This window comes from Lissotriton helveticus, chromosome 6 (assembly GCF_964261635.1).
Source record: "Lissotriton helveticus chromosome 6, aLisHel1.1, whole genome shotgun sequence".
NCBI lineage: Eukaryota > Metazoa > Chordata > Amphibia > Caudata > Salamandridae > Lissotriton > Lissotriton helveticus.
The window spans coordinates 223,781,945-223,805,271 of NC_136067.1; the positions used below are offsets into that span (position 1 = coordinate 223,781,945).

Here is a 23,327-nt window from a genome sequence, read left to right on the forward strand (position 1 = left end):
GTGCTGCGCCTCCTTTGACCCAATGTACCCTTTTACTCGTCTTTACAAAATCACAAACTCCCGACACGCAAAGACGTTACAAAAACTTCTATAAGTGCTTCATTCCCCCATTCTAAACTTGTAAACCCCTGGAAGGGTGAGATTTTGATCGATATCTTATATCTATTGATCTAAACCTCGATCTGGTCGACTGAACCTTTGTTGCCTGTCTTTGAGGAAGAAAGTACATCCATTTCCAAGTTAGTTCACCCAATAAAGGACTCTGCTCCCAAAGATCACAAACAACTTCTAGCTTTCAAAAGTTTATTGTAAGGATATGATAAGCTGCAAATACAGGCATCTCAGAATGAGATTCACGAGATACACAGGTCCAATTACATACATGTGCTCTCGGAAAGCCCTCAGACGAGCAACGGAAATCACTAACACAAGTTCTAAGAATAATAAAGCTATCAGCATTGACGCATATCTCTCCTTCATTTAAGTTGGAGGAAAACGCACAGGTTAGGCTGTCCCTACCCTGCTCTAGATGGTATCCCTACTTAACCAAATCCCAATCTAACAAGGGTGTCAGCAGTGAATGACCCCCAAGGGAAGTCACCCACTCTTAGTCTCTTGGTGAAAACCTATAGTTCTCCAGTCATGACCCCTCTCTGCCTACCCATCAGCTCTCTAAAGGGTCCTCAGGCATCTGCTCTAACTCCACCCAGGGGTGCTGTCCCTAATACAAAACAGTCAACAACATTTGAGACGCCCCTTGCGAGACGCCCCTCACGTGGTGTAGCTTCTGGCTTTTTCCATGATGCTTTGTATTGGGCCTCATACGTTAGAGTTGACCTTGCTTCTCAGACTCTTCTCCGGCCCGCTGATACCCCTTAAACATTCCGGAACCCTCCTCCATGTCTGGGCCGTCTACTGAACAGACCTCTATTCATTCATTTATAATTGGATCCCCCCTTTCCTCTTGCAGACAGCCATCTGCAGCCAAGATCCCAACTCTCATAGACTTTCAAAAAGGTTCGCAACAATTCTTAGCCCAGACATGTACGTGTAAACCAACGTTAAAACATTTCAGGCCTACAACATTTCTCATAATGATTATAGCATTCAACTTCTTCATTAATTAAAGCATGTTAATACTCTTATTCTATTATTCAGTAAACATCTCTATAAATCATGGCCCATTTAATGCAACGACCAAAACATTAATACAATCTATGTCGTGAAAAGAAACACCTTCCCTTTCCCTCCAGCTCTGGCCCTGAGGCCTACCACATTCTGCGTTTAACCACCTACCATCTTACATTTTAACAGCTACACGACATGGATTCAGGAATAATCACATCTAATAAAATCATATAGTGTCACACATTTCTGTATTAGTTCCACTTCTACTTAAATCTCTATATTAGCTATACATTTAGAATATAATTGCAGATACTATTAGCACTCATGGCATTTCTCCTCATGATTTGTGCTTACTACAGGTAAGTGTGATGCACTCATACATTTAGGTCAGTTTGCGCTCTCTCACCCCCAACTGAACATTGCTCAAGAACATTGACCAACGTCACTGCATTTCAACAATTCCACACAAATCTCACAAATGTGGCTAATACCGCTTAGTATACAAGCCGGACCTGCAAGTGTCTCACTCATGAGAGGGCGGGGGCTGCCCACTTCGGCCCACTGCTCTAACAGAAGCCGCTGGTATGCCGGTCACGCCTTGTGTTGATTTCTCAGCGTCACCGACAATCACATGGCTACATGCTGGCCACGCCTTTCAAATTACCTATTTTAAACACCGCCCACAACCGTTGCACCTGTCGGGCAGAACGTTAGCTTTTAACCAATCGAACGGCGGCTTTTATTTCTCTCACCTAATATTTAACGAATGGACTAACGCCGTTCTCGATTTCCAAACCAGTCCCCGCCCCTTCGGGTACTCGTTTGACAGGAGGCGGGGCCCATCCGTGGAGACTGTATGCCGATTGGTCAGATGGCTTCAGACGTCATTGCAAGTGTTGAGTTTCTTTTAAGGAACTACTAGCTGTCTCGGATGGTCTTCCCTTCGCTGTCGTGACTGCTGTTTTCCAAATTCCTCGCTGGGCAATTAGCCTTTCTCCAGTATTTCCAGTGGGTGCCGGATCACTTGACCTTTGCCTTGCATTGCCCGAAAGTACGTACAGAGTGCTGGTACGTAATTTTACCTTTAATCTATGGGAGCTTGTGGTACTTTTGTAAGGGAGTGATCTAGTTGCGCGACCAGAATCTTAATTTTTAAATTAAATAGATTGGTTCCCATTTTATTTCGCTGCAGTGAAAGCGGATTGGTTAAATACATAGAGTTTCATATGTGGTCTGTCTCTTAAGGTAAGAGAGCAATTGCATTTTCAACTTTTAAAAATCGTAGACATCTCATTGAAGTTTTATACAGCATCGTTTTCCAGATACCTATATGATTTGTAAAATAACATTGATAATATATCACAATCGGTAAATATGAACTTCACTATACTGGTTATTGTGTATTTAAAGAGTTATGCATCAAAATGTAGGGGCCATTATTGTATAACAACATCTATATGATGCACTTGGTGCTTAGCTCGCTCCCCGCCGAGAGCCCGCTTCTATAGTTGTGCCGACTTTCAGGGGCACAGTCGGTCTGTGTTTTTTGCTGGAAAGGCAAAATTTAGACAGGGGCTTTGCACAAAACTTTTTGTGTGAGAACCCAATCACAATGTGGTCTATTCTGTGGACAAATTATTCATTCGAAGTCCTAGTGTCTTCCCTTAACTTGTAAAATATTCTTGAGTCGCATGTTTGTTTAAAACGCTATGCCATTGTATATGCCCACGCAAAACCTTGATAATGCAGTTACTGTGCGAAAAGATATTTGCATAGCACGAATCCAGGTAGGAAGCAGAGGATGCTGAACAAAATCTCTGCGGGCGTCTCAATGTCATTTACAGAGAGCCAGATAACCGGGTCCTTTTTGCATACCTGCTAACTCACTGAACTCTTCACAAGGTCTCTTGGCGAAGAGCCGATGTCACACGGTGAGAGCCCCTGCACCGAGCGGGTTTCCAGCTGATCTTTGGAGGTGGCGTCACTAGGGTTGGTGTCACCCAGTGCGGTGACTCATGGTGTCACCCCCTCACGACTAGGGAGAGATGATGAGGGGCACTGTTGGAGGGTAGTGGTGAGAGAATCTGCGAAGGACGTACGTCATTGGGGGCACCAAAAAAGATTGTGGCACCATCAGCACTAAAGCTGGCCCTGGAATCACCTCAACCCTTTCTGATCTGGAGGAGTGATAGTGACCTTAATAGGAGGGGAATGCTTGCACGTCGACATCGCCCATTACAAGGCCTAAACCTGTCTCACTCTTAGAGCCTGGGATAGAGGGGAAATCCCAGAATTCCCTGAGCGTCTATGACTGGTTCCACAGAGTCTTTGTCTGACAATGCATCAGGTGTGACTTCATGTAGTCACTGTGAATCCCAGCTAGGCAGTGCTTGCACTATCTTGGCTGTAAAGTGCCTGCACTTCTGAAGACATCTTCTGCATCAATCATCCGGGTTTGGGTACTTGACACGTGTATATCGTCCCGTTAGATGAGCTCGGGATAGTGAGGAGTACTCTGCCAACACCCTGCCACGGATTTTATGGCAAAAGGCAGAGCTGTGAACTCTATGTTCTCATATATCATGAGGCGTGACACCTTGAAACCCAGTCACACTAATATTATATACATGTATATTCTGGTCTGCAAGAAAAAAAAAACTCCTGTAAACAAACTTTTTTTTTCTCCATGGGGAGTGCAAATCTATTTTTACTGTTGAGGCACGTCTCGTGCTCACCCCAGCGACTTGGGGAGATGTTCCTTTCCCTGTACAACCGTGAACGTGGATTTACTTAAACCCCTAGCAGGCGTAAATGCCTATAATTTTCCTAGTCCCGAAGAGGATGAGAAAATGTTTGTGAATACCCACATTTAGGGATTCTCTGTGTGAGTAAATAAATAACAGCTGTACCTGCGGGCCCAATCTTCCTGAGTTGTATAAGTGGCTTTGCGCTCTGGAATTGCTTATTCGTATAACTGCTTTGTAAATTCGGCCCGGTGTGTTTCCATCCTTGACACACAACTCCTGTCCTAGATTTTCAATACTATGATTCTTATGGAAATGTAACGTCGGAGTAACGCGCGTGCTTTAATGGGAGGTACTGTCCGGTACGCAGTGCCCTTTATTTGAAAGAGCACCTGTACTTCTCAGCACTGCTGCAATACATAGAATGGGAGAGTGCCGGCACTTTCTGAACAGCTAACAGGTACTCTGAAGAGTCTAAAGCGTCATGCTGCACTACAATGATTTTTATGGTTGTTTCATCCGTTGTTTCTGAGTGCACTTTTCTTAACACGCGTCCTCGCGTTTATGCCCCTTAAGAGCGTTTGGTGGGTGGCCGAGTTTCTATGAGTGGTCTCTATTCTCTAAAGAGGCTTGTTGCATTTAAACCTTCATGGTTGTTCCCTCATCTCACCACGAGGTGCACTTTTCCCCATACGCGTCTTTGTGTACATGCCCAGCATGAGTTCACATGTGCACATATGTGGTGTCATATTGCAGAGTCTCACGGTGTCACCCCATGAGGATGGTGTCACCCAGTGCGGTCCGCACCCCCCGCACTCCCCTAGTGACGCCACTGCTGCACGTTTTGGACCCCTCCAACCCAAGACGTAGGCGGCAGATTCACAGAGGTTTTATGTTTTTTTCTGGTGGAGGAGGGCGCAAAAGTATTAGCCGGAAGCCCCTCCCCTCACACGGTGACTTTTTTATGTTGGTTGGTTTCCTATTGAATTAGGTGGTATTGTTATTCGCTGAGTAAAATGCATACATTCCTTCTGTGCTGCAGCTCATCCCTCTCATGCACCATATAAACCGATAACTGGCCTCTTCCGGGTACGTCTTTCTGTGCATGTTGTGAGTGTCCAGGGCTGCGAGACCGACGCCCCACTCGACTGACTGCCCAGGCCTTTCAAGACTTACCCGGCTTCTCGGGCGGTGCCCAGAGTTGCCAGAGGCGTAGGTCAACAAGAAAAGCTGTTTTCATCCGCTCAGTTAGCTCATAATAGTTGATGCGCAAATTGTGTTCCGGACTGGAAAAAGCCTTGCACGAGTTTATATCTGAATTTATTTCAGATGAGGAATTCTGTCGTACATTTTTGCTAACTTAAAATTGACACATTTTACTTACTATGTTATGCTGGTTTTAGGTTTAACTGTATTCGTTTAACTCAAAATTGACGCATTTTACTTACTATGCTGGTTTTAGGTTTAACTGTATGCGGTTCAAATACACACTCCTCCAACACAATAAGGTTGGAATCGACCTCTCAGAAATACTACACCCCCAATTTAGAGGACTGTTTCCATTTGCTCCGAGAGAAAAGAGGAAACAAGACAACTAGTAATAGCCAGTAACCCCTACACCCTCTCCAGGAGCCTTTGCAGTAGTAGAGGGTGGCGAGCCAGCTAATCAACAGGGAGAGAACCGACCAAGGGTGGAGGTGTAGCTGAGAGCCCTAACCCAAGCCGAACCAACAGCTTCTTTGCCAAGTAAATCGTGCAACAAACGGCAGGTAAAAATAAAATAAAGACTCTACAAAGTAAACAAAAGTGTTTTTTTAATACACTGAAGCATTTCACTTTAGAGTTTAAGACTATCACTGCATTGGAAGGCTTTTATTAAGATTAATAGTTTAAATACGAACTTGGAAACAATCATGCCCCCCTTCCACACCGCCCTGATGAAAATTTCATTAGTTAACAAAGTGGCAAGTCAGTTCACATGCGTATCCCATATAAATCCTAGGTCGCTATTATAGATGGAGCAAAATAAAAGCCTATTAAAACGTATACAAGAGCTCTTTCGAGAAGTGAACATCCTGAACCGATGTATTTCACAGATTTCTTTGCAGTTATATTTAGCCAATTCCAATTCCAAAAATTCTTTATTTCGGCCACATGGGCCATAAAAGATGCAGTAAAAATACATATAGATAAAACACAATATATACAATAAAAACCAACTGAACCTGCAGTGTTAGAAAATACAAGGTAATATGAATTAACCAAACATTTTCTTCCTTATTATCCATGCTGCCATTAAGAATTTGGAAACCGCAAACACAATGTGGCCCAGGGTATTGGTTTTCATAACCCTGTAGGCCTGTAAATAGTTCCTGAAGCCCAGGTTCCGACATAGGGGGGCTAACCAGCGCCTCCTCGGGCTCCGATAGACGTGGCAACAGAACATTATGTGCAAATCGTCTTCATCATTAGCTTTACAGCAAGGGCAGAGCTTGTCACCCCCTAGCGACCATTTATGGGTAAAAACTTTAGTAGGGAGCGTGCCAAACCTCCATTGCAGGAACAATTTCCTCGCTAAGAGAGGATAGATAAAATCCATAAAAGGTTCAAAGACATAAGAATTTTTGGATAGTATAAAACGTCCCGTCAAGGTGCCGCTGTCATAAGCATTGTCCATATCAGCAAGGCTTTTGTTCTTGTAAAGCTGTGCGAGGGTTTTGCGCGAAATCCTTCTACAGCCCAGAGCTGGATCATCCCATAGGTCTGGCAATTTCAGGCTGGACAATTCCGACTTGATGAATGCCAGCCAAGGGATCTTACCATTAACATCCAACCTCATGACGTGTATAAGGTCCTGCCTATAGTGATGCAGTTCCTCGGTGGTCCATAACCGATGCCAGAACTTCACAGGTTTCGATCGTAGGTCCTCTGCAATTGACGGAAGGCCCAGGTCGAGTCTTAGGGGGAGGAGTGGTGTGCCTTGCGGGAGAGCAAGTAAGCGTCTGAGGAAACAATTTTCCACCCCTGCCATGACCTTCCCAGCTTTATGTCCCCACAGCTCACTGCCGTACGAGGCAGCTGCCTTCGCCTGGGTCCTATACGTTTCCAGGGCCGGACTAACAGGCTTGAAGGTGGACTTATTGGACACCCTCAAGAGTGCGCCCGATAGCTGGGAAAGTTTCAACCTAGATCTTGCTACCTGGGAGTCCCATGACAGATTTTCTTGAAGTGAAACCCCCAGATATATAAAGGTAGAGACCCTTTCAAGGCTAGTTTCCCCCAGTTTTGGATTGGGTCTGGTTTTGGTGGGGGGGTTGAAGATCATGAACTTAGTTTTGTCCGTGTTCACCTCCAACCCATGTTGTCGACAGAAATGGCCAAAACCATCCACAATCCTCTGGATCCCCATAGGGGATTTGGAAAGAAGGAGGGTATCATCGGCAAACATTATTGCCGGAACCCTCCTTCCTGCCAAAACCGGGGCGTCATTGTCCCCAACAGCGTCAAGATGTTGAATGACGCTGTTAATGTACAGACAGAACAGTGTCGGAGCCAAAACACAGCCCTGTCTGACACCTCGGCGGACCGGGAATTTACCCGAGGGCTTACCATCCCTCCCACACCTCACTAGCGCAAAGTTGTTCTCATGCAGCCTAATGATGATTCTAAGGAGGTGGGGGGGAACTCCTAGCCTCTGCAGAACCTCCCATAACTTCCCCCTCGGGACCAGGTCGAAGGCTGACCTCAGGTCCACGAAGACCATGTACAGTCGACCTCCCTCTAGCGTGACCGTCTTCCAATACAGGAGAAGGAGGCGAAAAATTTGGTCCATGGTCGACGTGTTCTTCCTGAAGCCAGCCTGGAGGGGGCTCATGATATCATTGTCCTCGACCCAGTCTAGGAGATGGTCCAGGATGAGGCGCGCAAAGAGCTTTTGGGGCACATCTATAAGGCTTATAGGCCTGTAATTAGAGGGGAGCAGAGTAGAACCCTTCTTGTGGATGGGCACAATCTCTGCCCCCAACCACGACCCAGGGATCGCCATACCTCCAAGAATGGCATTGAAGAGAATGAGAAGGTATGGGCCCCAGATGTCCGGGTGGTGCCTAAATAGATCCCCGGGTAGCCTATCCAGGCCTGGCGCCTTCCCCACTGCTAAGCGTTCAAGGGCAAGCTCCACTTCCCCCAGGGATAGTTCCATTCCAGACTCCTGAGAACCCAAGGGCAGTTGCAGATCTGCGGCCGGGCAGGAACTAGTATCTTGGTAGAGAGCCCCAAAGTGGGCCTCCCAGACCGCGGGGGCTATATTGGGCTCAGCCGCTTTACTGAGTTCCCCTGACCCATTGTTTACTAGGGCCCAGAATTTCCGGGAGTCCCTGACTTTTAGGGCATCATACAGATCCTGCCAGTGATTCCAGTCCCACTCGGTCCTTGCAGTCGCCAGCACTGATTTGTAGTGCTTCCTGAGGTCACGTACATTGGCCTTGTCTGACCCCTCTTTTATTGCTGCAATGAGCTCAGATTTTGCTGCCCTGCAATCTGGGGTGTACCAGGAGGGAACAGGGGTCCTTTTCTTTCGGATTGGGACCTCCGGATGGAATACCTCGGCCAAGTCCCTCACTAAATCCTGGTGAATGTTTCCCAGTTTCTCATAGTAATCTGGGGTTCTTCGTTCGTTCAGGAGAGCATCCACCTCCATAAAACTGGGGAGTGCCAGCTCATATAATTTCTTGATGGACTCTTCCGAGCTCGCCAGCTTTCCCCACTTGACCCGGCGCCTGTTTGTGGTGAGGGACAAATCCCCCAAATCATCCCCTTGGCCAACTGGGGATGGGACCGTCATGGGCAGAGGGCACAGAATATTTAGGCAAAGGGCATTGTGATCGCTGTCTGACCTCTTAATTACCCTAAAGTCAAGCACTTTAGGCCAGAGTGTAATGTCCACCATGATGTAATCTAGCCTCGACTCCTGGCCCCTCCTGTTGAAAGTGCACACTGAGGGGGTATCGGAGGGGGTACGACCATTACACGCCCTCAGTGCGCAATTCAGGGTAAGGGACATGAGTTGTAATGCTAGAGGGGACCAAGCTTTAGGGTGAGGAGAAGATGAGGGTGGAACCCCCCAGTGGTTATCCTCGGCCGTAAGGACACCATCCAGTAGACCTTCCAGAGGTTCAAAGTGGCAATTGAAGTCTCCTCCAAGCACCACCTTGAGGTCACCCGGAAGTTGGCCCAAGAAGGAGGCCAGATCACTTAGGGTAGGTGATTCGTTTGGCGAGGCCACTGGGCGCGAGTAGACGTTGACAATGGCCCACGGAGTTTTTCCAGGCCAAGTGAGCCGCACACACTGGATGTCCTGCGAACACGTGTGAACCTGCTCCGCCTGGCACCCAGTGTGACTCGCAATCCAGATTGCCAAGCCACCAGATGGCCTCCCCCTCCCAGCCCATTTGGCAGGGATTTCGAATACATCAAACCCTCTCCTGGACTGAGCGGCCCTCGCCCAAGTCTCCTGAAAGAGGAGTATGTCACATCCACCTACCAGGCAATCCCATTCAGGAGAGCCTTCCTTGTTCGCGATTCCTGCCACATTCCAGGAGAGGATTCTCAAACCTGGATCAAGTGGCAGGGTGCCCTGAGCTCCAGCAGGAGGTTGCGGGGTGACCATGGGTGAACCAACGTCTAGGGAACCATTTCCGCTGACAGCGATGGCGGCAGGCCCGGCCCGCTCCACTGCCCCTGTTTGCAGAATATGGGCAGACCCGATGTTCGATGGGGGACCCACTTGGCACAGATTGTCGTCCGTGTCAGCCCCTCGCTCATTAGCGGTGTGCAGCCGGGTTGGTTCCAACATGGGGACCACACCCGATCCCACACATCTTTGCACGTCAACCACCATCTTCCCAGGGCCAAACAGGATTGCCCTGGTTTGTGGTCAATCGACCTGATCCAAGCAAGAAAACCTGTTGTGATGTATGAAGTTTGCTTGGGCAGTTGGTAGGGAGTGCCTTGGTCTATAACGGGAGCCATCTACAGCAAAGCCCACCCTAGTCCACCCCTTCCCACTCCCTCCCACCGTGTTGCTACCACTAGGATAGAAATATGAGAGGGGTACAAGTTCTATTTTGGACTTATCAGGCCTTACAAGCCAATTGCAGATATAGTTTGCAACGTGTGGGCTCTTAAAACTTAGGACGATACAATCCCCTGACCTGTTCTTTATAGTAGGGCCAATCCATGGAATCCTTCTTACCATCAGAACCTCACCCTTCAAGTTTGGAGGCAGCGGTCTATTAATGCTGAGCCAGCTTATAACCTTATTCCGTAGGGAGTCTTGAGACTCCCTAACACCACCAGTTAGCTCAGGAACTCCCACCATGATTGCCGTATATGGAACAGCTTCTGGGGGCAGGTTGACCACCCTGCGTCTATCAGGGGGGGGACAAGACCATCGCTCGGGGCATTTATAGGACCCACTGTCGCCCTTGACTGCGGCGCGGATTGCGGCGCAGTGGGTAACTTAGATCTCCTGGGGGCCGGAACAGGGGGCCTAGGTGCTGAAGGTAACAAGGTGCGCGTCTGAGAAATAGACGCACCATTTGCACTCGGCAATACCCTACTGGAGACCTGGGGCAATGTGGAAGAAAGTGAACTATTCCCAGGTGGTTCCCCGGTAGCTATAGGAGCGTTTGTAGCTATACCAGGGCTTTTCCTAGTATGGGTATTTTCCCGGGACTGGAGTAGATTCTCTATAGCCTCTAGTCTAACTGAGATGGGGGTTAACAGATTCTTAATAATAGCTGTAAGCGAATTAATTACTATATCTGTACTATTGGAGGATACCCCACCAAAGATAAATGGACCCGCCGCCGCTGGTGATAACACAGGAGCTGGCGAGGCCACAAGATCCGACCCAGACCCAGATAGAATAAGCTCTGGGGAGACCGAGATATCTGTACTTTCTTCGGGGGATGATTCAGTTACATCAATTTTTGCCCTTTTTGCCCTCTTTATTTCACCAGGCCTTTTCCTTTTTAGAGGCTGTACCACCCCACTATCTACGGGGTCTGTTAACAGGACCGCTTGACCCGCTTCCAGCGTGTTTGGACCCGTGTTGTCCAGAACAGCAGAATGGTCAAAAGTCCCCGATGGCCGTGAGGAATCCCGATCCCTCTGCGTTACAGGAGTTCTTAACTGCCGAAGGACCGACTCAATAGTCTGGTCAATGCTGTCCAGTAATGACATATGGGTAGTGTCCATAGTGATGGGTGTACTAACATCATTTGGGGCAGATTCCCCAAGGTCCAAGAACACACTTTCAGGACCCATCTCAAGGTGAGAGTCCATGGATGAATGACACTTACTGATTTGGGAGCTCGCCTTGGGGAAAAAATGTTCCAAAGTACTTGCGCCTTGTTGTACAGACTTACTCCTTAAGGCTCTGGACGCCATACTGGGGTGAATAATGGGGCAATTTAGCGGGGGCGTTAGAGGGGGGGCCCGGTCCGGTCTCTCCCGGCCTCTAACGGCCTAAAACGGCCCGCTCTTTGCCCGGTCTTCGCCCCGGTGACCGCCCCGCGCGCGTCCCGCTGCGCGCGTGAGGAGGTTCTCCTAAGTATGACAATGGGGCGTGGCACTGGGAGGGGGCGCGAGGCGCGGCGGGAAGAGGAACCAGCTGGCGATGGCAAATGGACTGCTGGTCCTCGCAGTCCCGCTCGCCTGCGCCTCTCACCTCCGCTGCGGCCGGTCCAGGAATCAGCAATCCCCCAGCTGGGCGTAGGCTCCCAACCACGAGCAAAACAAGCAAACAGTCCAAACTCCTCACTCGAGCGGCTCCCGCGGAGCGGGGGCCGCGAGGAGTAAAGAGCACTTCCAGGCAGGGGGGCGTGGCACTGGGAGGGGGCGCGAGGCGCGGCGGGAAGAGGAACCAGCTGGCGATGGCAAATGGACTGCTGGTCCTCGCAGTCCCGCTCGCCTGCGCCTCTCACCTCCGCTGCGGCCGGTCCAGGAATCAGCAATCCCCCAGCTGGGCGTAGGCTCCCAACCACGAGCAAAGCAAGCAAACAGTCCAAACTCCTCACTCGAGCGGCTCCCGCGGAGCGGGGGCCGCGAGGAGTAAAGAGCACTTCCAGGCAGGGGGGCGTGGCACTGGGAGGGGGCGCGAGGCGCGGCGGGAAGAGGAACCAGCTGGCGATGGCAAATGGACTGCTGGTCCTCGCAGTCCCGCTCGCCTGCGCCTCTCACCTCCGCTGCGGCCGGTCCAGGAATCAGCAATCCCCCAGCTGGGCGTAGGCTCCCAACCACGAGCAAAACAAGCAAACAGTCCAAACTCCTCACTCGAGCGGCACCCCGCACATGCTCCACCATAGGGCACTAGAGTTCTTTACATGGGCACCAGATTACATTACACGAGGTCATATTCATTTTATTTTTATAGGCATGCGGAGATGATTAAGTGATTTCTCCTGAATGACCGGATGTTGAGCCTGACACCAGGACTCAAACTTAGTTCCCTAACTCCAGAGTTGGCTGCCCTGGCTATTAGGCCACATTTCCACAACCCTCCTTCCCGTCCCCCTAGTCGCAACAGGGTTCTCTCAATTTGGTGATACAAGGAAAAGAGGCACAGTGAAATAAGGTAATTACCTATGACCAGACAGTTTAGTCAAGCATGGAAGCAGATTGGTCTCAGGATTCCTGGTTCCACAATGCAGCCACTAGATGGGTGTCTTTTTCTCTTTCCCCGTTTGAATGAAAAGTTAATACATTGTATGTAATTCTTGAGAAGCTACTCAGCACACTTAAAAAAAATCACGTTTTAAATATATTGAAACAAAAAGGCTGTGTGGGAAAAGTTGATTGGAGGAAGGGGTGGCAGAAACCATATGCAGGCTTGGCTCAAAGTTTCAAGAGAACCTCAATCTGAGCTAGAGACAGTTTATTTGGCTTGGGCTTCGATCAAAACTTTAGTGGCCATCTTACCTCAACTTCCCAGGGCTCGCGTCACCAAAGGAACACACACCCAGTCCACGTCCCTCCTCATATTTGCCACCACAAAATAATGCCACCTCAATCAGAGCTCAGATTGTCTCAGAAAACCCTCAGATTCTCAACCTGTGATTAAAAAGTTGCTACTTCCATCAGCACTTTACTCTCACTTTAAGAGGCAAACCTAGGACTACTGTTAGTCCTTTCAACTTAATCTCCAATTTGACGCCTAGCAGTGCCTTTTTTAAGCCAATATGGATGGTTATAAAATGGTACTGGTCTCCTAGAAAAATCTCTTTTCCAGATAACTTTCATGGGGGTCTTATGTCTCCATTCCACATGTTTCATCACCATGACACTAGAATCTCCCGCTGAATTGTCTTCTAATAGAAATGTGTAGATTTTACACACTGTCACTACCACCAATCTATACTGTAGGTTCAGTAGTTCAGCCATAACCTTGACTAAGCACCTCTCAAGATCCTCTGTTGGAAACTCTGCTGATACTCCCAATATCCGCAGCTGGGGTCCTTTGCACATATTGTCAGTATATCTCCTGGTACTCCTAAGTTCTGCAAGTGAGTTCCTCTGCATTAATTGTTCAGTTTCTCAATTCTTTCATCACGTTTTAAAAGGCCTAAAACCATTTAGTCTCCCATTCGCTATGGCAAGTCAATTTAAATCGGGGAGAGTTATTTTTAGTGCCTACTGCCCCGTTCTGGTGAGAGAGCTCCAGTTGGCAAAGGACAGATGTCTCTTCTTTGAAAAAGTGAATGGGTAATAAATATGCCTTTCTATTTGTTTTTATCTTGTTACTATTGGTGTGTGTTCAAAGATGGAGGTCAAATGTCAGCTTATGTCTTTTTACAAACTGCTGCTTATTTTATCCTGGTGATTGGTGGTTACTTTTCTTTATCCAACTGCGAAGTTAGAGGATTTAGTCAACTGAACTGTCTGACAATCGAGCTTGGGTACATGGAGAGTGAAATTAAAGGCTTTAGGATTTCAGTTTTTTTTTTAGCACACAACATTTACATAGCATGTAAATTAACTGTGCAGATATTTAAAATATATTGGCTGTCATGGAAGCAGACCTTTTCATAATTCTGAAGTGTTATGGAAATAAAGATTTTGAGAGGATCAAGGCAAATCAGAACACTTTACTTGATGTGCCAAATATAAATATTTGCTGAATCTCGTTTTCCAATCATTATCATTTGTTCACTGTGTAGTTGTATCAGTAAAACTGCATGCCAGTGGGACATTTTATGGCCATTTTAATCGAAAATTTGCTGTCTGTAAATGATTGTGTGCTACCACATCATGCTTTAGTAAAATATCTATTAAAATTGAGGGTTATTAAACAAGATCTGAAAAACGTTCCTGCCTCTGCCCTTATGACAATGCTGTTAGTGAATTTTTGAGGCAAGTTCGGGGTCATGTATATACCCTGTATGTGGACTAGATTCTTATTATACAGGGAGCAAAAGTTTAGTCTAATAAATCAAAAAGATATGCTTATCTCACATATTTGAAGGTGTTTCCATAAGTGATAATGTAACATAACATACAGTGTATTTGTAAAGCGCAAGTTCACCCAGAAGGGCATCTTGGTGGTGAATAACAGATATTTATTATTCCCAACTCAATGGAACTCATTTTATCGACTTTAGAATGATGAAAGGCTGATTGGAGCCGCTGGGATTTGAACTTGTGACCATGAGGTCAAACACAGGCCCCTACAGTGGACACATTAGTCCACTAAGCCACCATACCGGGCTGTAGAAAAGGGCGACATGGTGAAATAAAATGTTTTGTCACACAATAGGAAACCGGTTTATGGGTCAACAGCATTATAGCTAGGTTGAGTATATTATTCAAGTCTCTAGACCTACAGGTCTGGTAACATTTTTATGATTGTTCAAGGCCTGTGAATTGTGTTGTGACGTCACCCACATTCATCCTGAAAGAATGCAGATCTTTTATCTAGGCTGAAATCTAAGTTGATTCCCCAGTGCCTTAGCTTTGCCTTCAGTTACCTCCAATGTTTTTTTTGCAGCTATTTTTGCATACAAAACATTTATAGAATACAAGAGCGTACTTCTCCACTTCAAAAGCCCCCTCCCGTTTTGTGTCAATCCACATGGTCCAAAACGTTTCTTCATTTTTTTTTCTGCCCCATCATGTTAAAGCCTAGTGGGTCTAATAAGGATCACAAAACTGAAGTCAGTCCAGATCCTGCAGTATAGAACTTCACACTGTGCGCAGTGCTGCTGTGGTGCTGGAAGCCACAGATGCGGGATCAATGGGGTCATCTTAAGAGTAGGAACTCAAGCAAGTTGTGAGACTCTACTCTGGATCTCCATTACCCCTGTTGTTAGAGAAGATATAACCTGCCTGTGTGGAAAGCCATTGCCGTTTGACACATTTGCTGACCTGGATTGACTGCAGCTCTGGTTATGTCGCACGAACACTGGACTGCTGCAACTTTGGGCCGTCTGGCCACCATGTATCCAAAACCTCCTCAGCTGAACTCCCCCCCCCCCCCCCCCCTCCACACCAACTCTCACTCCAGGGTCAACCTCAGCAGGAGCATCATCTTCAGTTCTTCTATAACTTGTGCAGATGTGCCACAGAGTGCCACAGATTGGCAGGCCTATAATAATGCTGTTTGGGCCACCATCATCAACCACCATCACACCCTATTGTGTCATTGTGTACAGCATCAATGTACCAGGAGGTTCACCAGCTGATCAAAGACTAGTAGCGGATCAGGCACTCCATTCTATTCTACTCCAGACAAAGCTTGCATTTACATTGTGTTGAGGAAATACATACTGTTTGCTAAGTGTGCTAAAGATCTGGGAACCAACATACCATACAAAAGGCAGTTTCAAGGGTCCACTGAATTAGGAGGAGAGCCTCCGCTTCTTTCATGGGGTACAGTTTTCCCTAGTGTACCTTCATATTGAGCTCCTAAAAATGATTATAACATAACTGTTATCACCCATCATATGTGTTCCTTTTTGTGATCCTCAAACTCGGGCTTTCACTACAATGTACTGCAATGGGGTTCATGAGCCAAAGTCCTGTAATGGCTACCACCATATGTTGTCCATGTTATGGCCAGCCAATTAAGGGGTAGTTCTTTTGGAGCCGCCCCACCGGATGTGCTAATTCTTAGTTCATTTTCAAGACACAGGAACCATGTCCCTGAGTCCTGTAATGGGTGCCCCAATATCTTATTCATTTTGTGGCAGGCAATCAGGATTGACTAGTACCCTTTAAATTAGCCTATCAGAGCATTCCTGGACACCAACAGTCCAGATATACTTGACTTTTTAACTCCTTTATGCCCAACCACGCAAAGTTCACAAAAATGGCTTTACAGATTTACAACAAATCACAAAAAGCATACTTTTAAGTAAAGTTCTAACTTGCTGCCAAATCTGGTGTAATTTTATTCATCCATTTTTGTATCTTGGAGATCAACGTTTCCTATGGGAATTAAAATGAGAAATCACTCTTTTGGCCTACCCTCTCCCCACCCCCTATATCTTGGCCCCTGCCTGCAAGATCGGTGCAAACCTTTCTATGAAATAAAGGGGGTGAACATTTTGGGGGGAAAGTATCCTTCAGATTTTCAAACAGTGCAAAGTTATTAAAGAAACCAAAAATTGTGTTCCAATGGTAACTATTGTATTGTATTGCATTTATATAGCGCTTACTACCCCTGACGAGGCGTGGAACCGTTTTTTCGGCGAGTAGCACACTACTCCGGGACCCATAGAGGATTAGTGTTGAATTAGTATAGTGAAACATGCAAGTACATTGTAAGTGGTGGATAGGTTAGTCAGTTATTAGTATTTGGAATGATAGCAGAAGGATAGAGGAGGAAAAAGGTTTGTATTTATATAGCGCTTGTTACCCCTGATGGGGTGTTGACGCACGCTATTCAGGAAGCCCATAAAGGATTAGTGGTGAATTAATATGGTGAAATATGAAGTAATTTCAGTGGTGGATATTAGTCAGTTATTTGGAGTGAGAAGGATAGCAGAGGGATAAAAGAGGAAGAAAGGTTTGCATTCATATAGCACTTGTTACCCCTGATGGGTTTTGAAGCGCTTTTCTGGCGAGTAGCACGCCCCTCCGGAACCCATAAAAGATTAGTGTTGAAAATTAGTATAGCAAAATATGAAGTAATTTGAGTAGTGGATATGTTATTCAGTTATTTGGGTAGAGAAGGGTGGGTGGCAGGATAGAAGAGGGAAGGAGGCTTGTATTTATATAGCGCCTGCTACCCCTGATTGCGTTTTGAAGCGCAAGTAGCACGCTACTCTGGAACCCATCAGGATTAGTGTTGAATTAGTATTGTGAAACATGAAAGTAATTTTAGTGGTGGATATGTTAGTCAGGTATTTGGATTGAGAAGGGTTGGGGAGGGGTAGAAAAGAAGGAAGAGTTTAGAAAGGTTTGTTTTAGGGAATCGGTATAGTAAAAGAGGTGTCAGATGAGGCAAGGAGGGGTAGAGTAGGAGAGAGTCTAGAAAGGGTTATTTTGGGGATCATAGTAGTGGTATGGGGTTTGGGATAAATGAGAGAGTGGATGTAGAGGATATATTGATAAATGTATAGGGTGAGAAATAGGGTAGTGCATTGGAAATGCTAAATTGGTAGAAAGTGATAAATCTATACATCCATAAGTACATTGAAAGTATATAGATGCATACAGGAAGTAGGTATATTGGGCAGCATTTCTGGCCCTGGTCAGGCTCAAACAGGCAACTGCCCTTGTCCTCTTTGCCCTTTGCTGAGACACCCTAACCCTGGCCTTTTATAGCCCTAGTAATCAGGTGACCTCTTCAGCAAATGGGAACCCTAGCCCTAACACTATCCAATCACAACACTAGCCCCTACAATCTAGAACCAATAGGAGATCAGGACCTTACAGCCAATCTTAGCCCTAGTCCAAGCACCCAATCAGTTCAAAAACCCTGTTCTCTACGTCCAATAGAGGCCCTAGCCCTACCAGTAGTCCCAACCCAGGCCCAAGCAACCAATGGCACAGGAAGCCCAAGTCCCTAATTCCAATAGAAAGCCTAACCCTACTCTTAGTCCCACAACTAGTCCAGCAACCAATGACACCAGAAGCCCTAATCGCTACTTCAATTAAAAGTCTAACCCTAGCCCTAGTCCCACCCTACTCCCAACAACTAATAACCAATAACATAGGAAGCCCTAGTCCCTACTTCCAATTGAAATCCCAACCCTAGCCCTATTCCCAACCCTACATTGATTGAATCACAGACCCAGAAACCAATCAGAACCCTCAAATATCCAACCAATGAGGACACCAACCCTAATCCAATAGAAACACCAGATACAACCACCAATCAGTGTACACATGTACCAACCACTAGCAGACCATATAAGGTCCCAGCAACCTCAGACAAGGTTTGCTGGCCAGGGAGTTGGAAGCTGCTTCTCCTGTTTGTTCAGAATCTCATAGGAGACAGACAGGCTCAATCAACACTTTGGACTTCTGCAGGTAAAAGCCTCACTAACTTGAAATCTAACAATACTGTTTCAATAAAACTTTACTCCCTCTCATGGCCAGAAAACGAAGTGCACAGTCCCTAGTAAACACAGTTTAAACAGCTCACAGAAGCACCCTCTGATGTAGAATATCCCTGTTGCTGGGGGGAGGGCGCTGGTTTCACTGGCTTGTGAACACGAAATGGTGGCTGCGGGTGCACTGTTTTAACATCCAAGTCTTAGCACAGAGCAAAGGAGAAATTTGGAGGGAAAACTGAACTGTCACCAGGAATGAGAGGGATAAACTTCAGAGTTTGGACTGCAAATCCCACAATTCAACACGTTAAATGAAAGCAATCATGGACAGGAAAAAAAACATAAGTTTAAAACATAAAACAGGTGATACAATATGCAATCACAGGCAGATTAAAACTTCAATTTTAAACTATAACAACCACAGGCAAAGACAGTAATCACAGAAAGGGAAAATCGTTTTTTAACAACTTTTGATTTGGGGAAGAGACAGCACTAGTCTGCCTCCTTACCACTTCCTGGACTCTGCTCACTGCAACTCACAAGATGGCATAACTATAATGACAGTGACTACCACCACTGCGTAGTATACAAATAATAAAGCTCAACGTGTGTTAAGTAGTGGGAACATCCGTTAACCTCCAAGGTTAAAAAAGTAATCTATTTATAAAGGCATTTACATTTGTTTCTCAGGGAGCCCCTGCAGTCTAATCCTAATCTTCCTTTGTTATTTTACTTTTTCATCTACTCATTCAAATAACCCTATCAAACTCGTAACCTTCAGCCACACAATTCCTGCTGAATTAATTCCGATACTCAAAGCAGCTAGCCAATAATTTGTAGAATTAGATCCATTTAGCACACAGTGAAACCACAGATATATTTCTTTAAGCATTCCCTTCATGCAGGTTACTACCTACCATACTTTAACCCTGCCCTAAGGAAAAAACATTTCTGACCTTTTATCTTCTGTGAACTGTCATACTGCCTCTCACATTCACTTTTTTCTAAGAATTCTGCAACAATTATAATGTATTCGTCTCTCTACCTTCCTCAACCCTGAAAATCAATTTGATCCGGTTAATCTGCTTTCTGAGCATTGCAAACCTCAGAAACTGCTCTCCATCAAGTGACCATGAAATCACCCCCATGTCTATTCTCGTAATTCTTTATCTCTCCATTTGATTAAGTTGATCATTCCACCTTTTTATGCACTCTAATCAACCTTGGTTTCACTGACTACGCTTGACTTGCTTACATCATCCCTTTCTAACTCATTTACTTGGTGATCCTCTGTTTTGTCCCCCACATCTCTACCAGTAGGCATCCAACAAGGCACAGTTCTAGGCCCTCTGCTCGTTTCACTTTACCCTTCCTCTTTTGGCAGCATCATCCCTTTTGACTGTTCCTATTTTTTACACAGATAATATGTATCTCATTTATATTAACACATTTAACACTGCCTCACAGCCTTCCTTCACTAGGTGGCTATTATAATAACAAATTTAACACTGCCTCACAGCCTTCCTTCACTGGGTGGCTATTACCTCTACTTTCCTCGTTCCCGTCATTACTTATGATGTGATTCACACCTTCATGAAAGGGGAAACTTCAGAACAACCTGAAAATGAAACACCACAGAGGGGCTTATATTCCAAGCATCCTCCTGTTTTTTCCTGCCTCGAACAGACATGAGGATTTCTGGAGGTTGCTTGGAGGCCCTTACTGTATTTGGACCTTTGCTTTTTGCTCTGGAGGTACTTTCCCTGCTGAGCTTGGAAGGAGGATAGAGCTTATCAGTGGAATTATTTTTGAAGAGTTTTAGACCTCAAGCATTATTTTGGTTTTCCTTTCCTCCATTGGTCTTTGCAGACGGACTCTAAAGGAATTCTTCTTTCACTTCCCTTCAACCTCCCACATCCCTTCATGGATTAGAGGAAGAAATGATAGGAACACTGGAGTTCGTTCATGTGTGGTGGGGTCGGAAGTGTAAGTGCACTCTCAAAGTTTCACTTTCGAACCCAGGAACTCAGATTGTGTAAGGAGGCTGCCTTTAAAGGCTTGCTGTCTTGCAAGGTAAGCATTTTGAATATAAATTACTGGATTGGCATTGATGAATTTCCCTGATGACTGCATTGCTTGCAGTTCAGCCATGGGAAAAGTTGATAGAAAGAGTAGCCATCTGTCCCTTTCCTACACTAGATCCAGATTTCCTTCCGCTCCTTCTAAAAGGAGTAAATCTGCCTCTATCGACCAGGAAGATGCCAGAATAAGAAGTTTTATTCCAGTATCGAATACAATCAAGAATTCTTTAATGTGGTGGTTGAATCAGTACAATCTCAGGAGAGGTTTTTCATTACATCCTAAATCAACAAAGATAATAATAAAGACCAAGTACCTAGGCACACGTAAGAGGTAAATCAGTGTGATATAGACACAAGTGTAAATAATACAATAAGGTATTCTTCAGATGGAAGGAACAGTCCTCAAATGTTGTTAGTACAAAGGTCAGTCCTTTAATTCCTTGTGAAATTCAATGAACGGCGAACAAACCAGCCGACACGTGTTTCGTTGCGTTAAGGAGAATTGCTCCGCGACTTTTTCAGGGCTGTACAAACACGAAGTAGGTCTGGATAGTCGCTCAGCCGGTGATAATTCCAACCCGGCCGGGCTCTTTCCAGTCAAGGCAAAAACGGGATGTTCTAGTTCGTCAGGAATGCAGTAAAACCAGTTACGATCTGCAAGTGTCAATCGGGTTCGATCACTCAACTTGAGACATCAGGCCTGAAGGGCTGTACGTCGTGGGGGGTTCAGTATTCCGATATAACCAATAATTGTATTGAAGTCGTTCATAAGCTCTCACATCTAGATTCTGAAAAATCCTGGGGCCCCCACGGCGGATCACTCTGTTCCAGGTAACAAAGATAATAACAACGGATGCCAGTCACCTAGTATGGAGAGCAGCTTTGGAAGTCTTACTGGTGCAGGGCCTTGGTCAGCCAGCGAGCATCATCACTCTTCAACAGGAGGGAGCTGATGGCAGTGTTCAAATCCATAAAGATGTTCAAGAGATTCCTCTTTTATTACCATGTATTTATAAGTTCCGATCAGACTCTGGTGTGACATCCTCTTATATAAATTACCTGGTGGTCTCCCGAACTAGGGCCCTCACCCACTCCAACGACCACGCCGCAACCATGACATCATCCTGGACAGTAAGCTCACCATGAAAAGACAGATCAACACAGCCTCATCCGCCTGCTTCCTCACCCTTCGCATGCTCCGTAAGATCTTCAAGTGGCTCCTCATTGACACCAGATAGACCTTTACCCAAGCCCTGGTCACCAGCCGACTGGACCACAGCAAATTACTCTATGTAGGAATCGCCTCACACCGCCTCAATAGTCTACAAACCATACAGAACTCAGCAGCCAAACTCATCCTAGACCTCCCTAAGCAGACCACATCACTCCCCACCTCAAGAAGCTCCACTTGCTCCCCATTCAGAAGATATGTCAGTTCAAGATGTTGATCCAGACCTTCAGACCTTCAAAGCCCTCAACAATCTGGGACCAGCAGACATCAGCCACCGCCTGAACTTCTACCTTCTTATCAGAAACATGTGTTCTGCCTCCCTCTGCCTCACCCACACCCCTGTGTCTGCTGCAAAGTCCATGAATGACCTCCCACCTCATCCTCTCTGCAGGAATTCAGAAAAGGACTCAAGACCTGACTGTTTAACTGAGCCTCCCTGCAGCAGTACTCTCAGCGCCTGAATAGCCTCACAGGTGATTGGCCACACTGTACAAATCCTGATTGATTGCATGTGAGGTCCAGCTACCTGGAGTTTGTGGGTCATCCTCCATGGCAGAACACCTCCCCTTGTCTGTTAACATTGAACATGGTTCTTACCAAGAGAGTAGTCAATGCTTTGGCATACATTGAGCATGGAATGTTCATACTCAGAGGATCTGGTTCTTTCTCTACTATCTTTTCACATTTTTGGACCCCGATTATAGTTCTCATTGCCAACAAATCCACCACCCAGGTTCTTTGATTTTGCTATTTGATTCTGCTACAGAAGTCTTTTGGGGGAAGATTGGGGTAGTGGATTCATTGGCAGTGGCTTTACCTACTTTTTTCTGTATGCCTTGCCTTAAATTTTCAGAGTGTTAGACATAGTAAATAGAGAAGAAAGAAGAATTCTATTGGTGGTTCCTTTCTGGTGTAAAAGGTCATGACTCCCTCTTATCAAGTCCCTGGTGATATGTAAATCTTAGATCATTCTTCTTCCTTCCCCTCTTCTGTCCGAGGGTTTTCCTGTTCCAGGGATGTTAGGGTTTTTGTGCTTGAAATTTAAAGGAGAGGTTTGCAGCAAAATGCCTCCCCCCTAAACACTACCTAAGCAGGGGATTTCCAGAATTCCAAATGGCATCCTCCTTTAAATCCTAGGCTAATCATTGGAAATCCCGGAATCTTACTGCCTGATTCCTTTGCAGTGTGGCGTTCCTGAGATTTTATAACTTTTATGGGATGATTTCAGTCTGAAACTTTTTTACTTTCGGCTCTTAAATCTCAGTGGGCAACCATTGGAGCCTTTAAGGAGCCTTGAGGTTCTTTGCAAGGAGAGTTAATGTCGACCAGGTTATTTAAGAGTTTAGCATTATCAAAACCTTCAGTTAAATCCTTGTTATCTTCACAGGACCTTCCCTTGGTTTACATCGCAATACAGTTTCATCCCTTTCAGCTTCTATTTTTTGTGGATTTTAAGTTTCTTGTGATGAAACAATTACTTCGGCTCAAAGAGTTGCTCTGTCGATTAGGGCCCTGTAATGACCTACTTCTCTGTATGTTTTGGTGCTTCTGTCAGTCACCAGGTCATTACTTACCACATATAACA

General features: G+C 45.9%; 1 protein-coding gene across 3 annotated transcripts in view; it reads left to right on the forward strand.

Annotated features, from left to right (window-relative positions):
• Positions 1-2,011: 2,011 nt before the first annotated feature.
• Positions 2,012-23,327, forward strand: part of ENPP4 (ectonucleotide pyrophosphatase/phosphodiesterase 4) — a 131,373-nt gene continuing 110,057 nt past the window's right edge. Inside the window, exon 1 of one of the 3 annotated variants that reach the window (XM_078647639.1) lies at positions 2,012-2,196. The gene's annotated coding sequence lies outside the window, so the exon portion shown is untranslated. Of the gene's footprint in view, positions 2,197-2,304; positions 2,374-23,327 lie in introns of those variants that run through there. The other 2 variants (XM_078647641.1, XM_078647640.1) reach the window with 2 other exon arrangements.